Here is a 6,000-nt window from a genome sequence, read left to right as displayed (position 1 = left end):
TTCTCTTATGTTTTGTCCAGACTTTGTAAATGTTAGCTATGGGATGGTTTGCCTGATATAAGTTACTCGTGCTTATATATATATATATATATAGAGAGACAATATATATATATATATATATTGTTTTTTTAGGGCCACACCAGTGGCATATGGAGGTTCCCAAGCTACGGGTCCAATCAGAGCTGTAGCCGCCGGCCTACACCACAGCCACAGCCACAAGAGATCCAAGGCATGTCTGTGACCCACCCCACAGCTCACAGCAATACTGGATCCTTAACCCACGGAGCAAGGCCAGGGATCGAACCTGAGTCCTCATGGATACTAGCTGGGTTAGTTAACTGCTGAGCCACGAAAGGAACTCCTTTTTTTTAAAGTTTAGAGCTAAACCTGTTGGAAAGAGGACTGTCTCCCTTCTCATCCTCCGGTGCTCCTATCTCATTTTCTTGCCGAAAAGATGCTGCTGGGCTGCTTGTTCTGACTTACCCTTCCCGTTTTATACCTGGGGATTAGCGAGCAGAAACGATACAGACTGGGGGTGTTTTCTAAGGTTGAGGACGTGCCTTGGAACATTCCCAATCACGCCACTCAAATGTTTTCTTTTTGTTGACAAGGACATATACGTAGAAGGTCTTTGGAGGGCTGCACAGGAAATTTCTGAATTCACATCCTCTGGCATAACCTTGAAACGAGAAAGGATGAGCGCCCTGGGACTTGGTCCTGAGGCGATGCAGAGCCTACCGTGGGACGTGAGCCAGGCCGAACTGCCAACCATGCTGGAAACCTTTGTGTGCCCAACTGTGCGGGTCTCTGGGGGAAGAAACATTGGAACGCACAGAAATGTCCTTTTAAATACAGCTTTATTAGGATACTTTATACGTAGACGTATTAATAATAGCCATTCTGATGGGTGGAAGGTGTACCTCATTGTACTTTTGATTTGCACTTCTGTAATAATTGGTGATGCTGAGCATTTTTTCATGTGCCTGCTGGCCAACAATTGCTGGAGAGGGTGTGGAGAAAAGGGAAGCCTCCTGCACTGTTGGTGGGAAAGTAAATTGGTACAACCACTATGGAGAACAGTCTGGCCGTTCCTCAGAAAACTAAATACACAGCTACCATATGATCCAACAATGCCAATCCTGGGCATCTATCCAGACAAAACGACAATCCAAGGAGATACTTGTACCCATGTGTTCATTGCATCCCTATTCACAATAGCCAAGACATAGGAACAACCTAAATGTCCATCGACAGATGAGTGGATTAAGATGACATGGTCCTATATACAATGGAATGTTTCTCGCCATAAAAAAGAATTGAAATATTGCCATTTGTAGCAACATGGATGCAATTAGAGATTCTCATACTAACTGAAAGAGGTAGACAAATACCATGTGGTATCACTTATATGTAGAATCTAAAATATGGCGCAAATAAACCTATCTATAGAACAGAAACAGTCTCACAGACCTGGAGAACAGACTTGTGGTTGCCAGGGGGGAGAGGGAGGGAGTGGGGTGGATGAGGAGTTTGGGGTCAGTCGATGAAAACATTTACATTTAGAATGGATAAGCCATGAGGTCCTGCTGTATAACACGGGGAACTACAGCCAATCACTTGTGATAGAACGTGATGGAAGATAAAATGACAAAAAGAATGTGTGTGTGTGTGTGTGTGTATGACTGGATCACCATGCTATACAGCAGAACTGGACAAAACATTGTAAATCAACTATACTTTAATAAAAAAAAGATGGTACAATTTATATACCCTACTGTAAAATTTGAAGAATGAATAAATAACTGGTTCCTAAACAACTACTCCGTCGTGGATGAAGAGGGCAGTGGCGTCCTCACCTCCTACTCCCAGGTGCAATGCTCGGTGACCTCCTCATACTTCCTAAAGGCCGTCCTGTGTGGGCGATACACAGATGCGCGGGGGACTTCAGGTCTGGAAGGATCGGGTTTAAAGACGCAAAGAGATTCGGAACTCCAGGATCATTTGGGAACTGCCTTGCATCAAGCCCTCCTGAGAAGACAAGGAGTCACCTGTGTTTTTCTGATCACATCTGCATACAGCACGTTTCCTTCGCTAACTCGAGCAGCGACGGCCCTGCCCAGTTGTTATATACACAGTCGGCTGTATTGCCTGTGTCTCTTTTTCAATGTCTGACCTTCATAGTTGAGCGACAAAAGACAAAGGTAGGCACGCGGCTAAATTCTCCATCACCAAAATGATATTTCTTTTAGAGTTTGCAAAAGAGAGGCATTTTTTTTACTTGGAACATGTGGAAACTGACAAAATAAAAGCTTACCAGCTCCAGGGATCTCTAAGCCACTCCCAGCAAGAGTTACTCGTCGTGAGGTAGCTTAAATGTTGCCATCTCCTGGACAACTTTCCCGACGTCACAACCTGGGTTAGGCTGTGACCCGTGCTAGCTCCCTCGCCGTATTTGCCATTGCTTAACAGCCTGCAAAGGCAAGGCTTGTCCCTAATATGCAGTCACCTTTGAACTGTGGCTTCTTTACAGTAGAAAAGATCCTATTAACATCTTCAGGAACATTTTGAAACATTCAGGCTGGATCCCCTTCAGTAATGACTCACGGAATCGTCCAACTTACATTAGAAAGAGAAGACAGGAGTTCCCGTCGTGGCGCAGCGGTTAACAAATCTGACTAGGAACTATGAGGTTGCGGGTTCGATCCCTGGCCTTGCTCCGTGGGTTAAGGATCCCGCGTTGCTGTGAGCTGTGGGGTGGGTCACAGACACGGCTCGGATCTGGCGTTGCTGTGGCTCTGGTGGAGGCTGGCGGCTACAGCTCCGATTAGACCCCTAGCCTGGGAACCTCCATATGCCGAGAGAGCGGCCCCAGAAATGGCAAAAAGATGAAAAAGAAAAAGAAATAGAAGACAGGCGTTCTTTCCATTCTTCCACCATCAGGAGACACAGACGGTGAGGCTTGTAGAGGAGGGTCCGGCTCAGGGGCCAGGCCGTCTAGGTTTATACCCTCACTCTGCCGTATTCTGAAAGCCCGAGCGTCCTCATTTGTAAATAACAGCTCCTGCCACGATGTGTTGTTTAAGGATTAACTGAGATAATTTGCACGATGATGTTTCGCAGTGTTCAGCAAATATTGGTCATCATTATTGTCTTTATCCCAGTAAGTAATAATCTGTAATTATTCATATCATTTCATTTCGTTGAAAGTGAAAAAGCTATAGATGAAGAGGCATGGGTCCATGAACTGAACTTTCCCGAGCATAAGGATGGTATCTTATTTAGAATCAAATTCCCAGTACTTAGCATAGTTTTTGGCATATAGACTATAAATATTTGTTGGAGGAATGGAAGAATAACTTTATAAAACTTAAAAATTTTTAATTACAAGTGTTATAGGGTTTTGTTTTGTTTTAAGGGCCACATCCAGGGCATATGGAGGTGCCCCGGCTAGGGGTCAAATCGGAGCTGTACCCACCAGCCTACACCACAGCCACAGCAACACCAGATCCTTAACCCACTGAGCAAGGCCAGGGATCGAACCTGCGTCCTCATGGCTACTAGTCAGATTCCTTTTCACTGAGCCATAATGGGAACTCCACAGTGTTATGGGTTTAACTGTGTACATCTCAAGGACTACTACTCAGCTATAAAAAAGAACGAAGTCATGCCATTTACAGAACATGGACCCAGAGATGACCTACTAAGTCAAGTCTGTCAGAAAAAGAAAAACGAACACCATTCCATTCTATGCAGAATCTAAAATAAGATACAGGGAGTTCCCTTTGTGGCTCAGTGGTGACAAACCCGACTAGTATCCTTGAGGACGTAGGTTGGACCCCTGGCCTTGCTCAGTGGGTTAAGGATCCAGCATTGCTGTGGCTGTGGTGTAGGTCACAGACGCGGCTCAGATCTGGCGTTGCTGCGGCTGTGTCATTGACTGGCAGCTATAGCTCCGATTCAGCCTCTAGCCTGGGAACTTCCATATGCCACGGGTACAGCCCTAAAAAGACAAAAAATAAAAATAATAAAAAAAATATGATGCAAATGAACTTATTTGTAAAACAAAAGCAGAGTCACAGACATAGAAATCAAAGTCATGGTTACCAAAGGGGAAGGTGGGGGGAGGAATAAATTAGGAGTTTGGGATGAACGGATACAAACGACTATAAATAAAAATATAGGGAGTTCTCTGATGGCCTAGCGGGTTGAGGCTCCTGCGTTCTCACTTCTGTGGCTCTGGTGGCTGCTGTGCAGCGTAGGTTCAATCCCTGGCCCAGGAATTCCCACATACTGCCTGTGTGGCAAAAAGGAAAAAAAAATACAAAAAAAAAGAGAGAGAGAGAACCTGAAATAAACGCTGCGACTCTCATTTAAAATATATATATATATATATATATATTTTTATTTATACTATGTATAAAATAGATAAACAAGGTCCTACTGTTGAGCACAGGGAACTATATTCAATACCCTGTAACAAACCATGATGGAAAAGAATGTGAAAACATGCGTATGCGTATTTTTTACTATATACTATATACATGTATGTACACAGCTGGCTCTCTCTATATATATATATACATATACACACACACACACACTGAATCCCTTTGCTGTACATCAGAAACTAACACAGCATTGTAAATCAACTATATTTCAATAAGGAAAACATTTTTTCATTATTTTTAAAGGTGAGGTCTGGAGTTCCTATCATGGCGCAGTGGTTAACAAATCCGACGAGGAACCATGAGGACACAGGTTTGATCCCAGGCCCCACTCAGTGGGTTAAGGATCTGGTGTTGTCGTGAGCTGGGGTGTAGGTCATAGTCAAGGCTCGGATCCCGTGTTGCTGTGGCTGTGGTGGAGGCTGGTGGCTACAGCTCTGATTAGACCACTAGCCTGGGAACCTCCATATGCCTCAGGAGCGGCCCTAGAAAAGGCAAAAAGGCAAAAAAAAAAAAAGTGAGGTCATAACTGGAGAATGTTAGGAGCCTAATCCAGCATTCCTGGTATCCTTATTAAAAGCCGGAACATGGGGACAGACACACACCGGGGGGGAGCACCGCACAAAGGCAGAGGCGTGCACTGAGGTGACGCATCTACAGAGGGATATGCCAACGACTGGCAGCAAACTGCCAGGAGCTCGATCAGAGGCTGCAACAACTCTTTCTCACAAATCCTCACAACAGCCAATCCTTGCCAGCACTGTACAGCCTCCAGAACGACGTACGCTGCTGTAGCCTCAGGAAACCGACTCAACAAGTTAGTCGCATCATCATCTTAAAAAGTGCTATATATGTGAATATGTAAGTGTAGCTTTTTGTGGTTTGAATACATTCTGAGAGGCTTGAGTATTATTTTGCGTAAGCCAACACTATTCAAATAAAATACAATCAAGGGCAAGATGAAATGACTTTTGGGGTAAGCATAGTTCTAAAAAGTTATCTAAGTCAGTTTTTGGAACCAGCATGATATTACTAAATTCCAGAAGCATGTTTAATTTCCGACATTACAGCTGACTAAGTTGGTAGATACAGTAAGCAGATTGAGATCAGCTACACAATAATTCTCATTGTCTAATTGACTTAAGTCAAAGTTCTGTCATCACTTTTAATATTAAAAAACAAACAAACAATAAAACCAGAATTGTAGGTATTCCTGCCGTGACTCAGCGTTGCCATGGCTCAGATTGGACCCCTGGCCCGGGAAATTCCATAAGCCTCAGGTGGGGCCAAAGAAAGGGAAAAAAAAAAACAACTGTAAAAGGTTTATGGGCCAAGAACACCAGAAAACAAGTCTTCTGCTTATAAAAGTATTGCTTTTGAATTCTCCAGGATAACTGACAGTAAGTGCAGCAATGAACTATAAGGAACAATCTGGCTACCTTAACTTGGCTGGTCTTTGTGGCACTGAATCCCATGAGAATAAGCCGACACTTAGGTGGGTCATAATACAGATTTGATATTGATATGAAATGAGAAGTCTGAAGTATTTTCATGC

The sequence above is a fragment of the Phacochoerus africanus genome, chromosome 16 (genome assembly GCF_016906955.1).
Source record: "Phacochoerus africanus isolate WHEZ1 chromosome 16, ROS_Pafr_v1, whole genome shotgun sequence".
Lineage (NCBI taxonomy): Eukaryota > Metazoa > Chordata > Mammalia > Artiodactyla > Suidae > Phacochoerus > Phacochoerus africanus.
The sequence above is the reverse complement of the archived record's forward strand: the minus strand, read 5'-3'. Positions refer to the sequence as shown.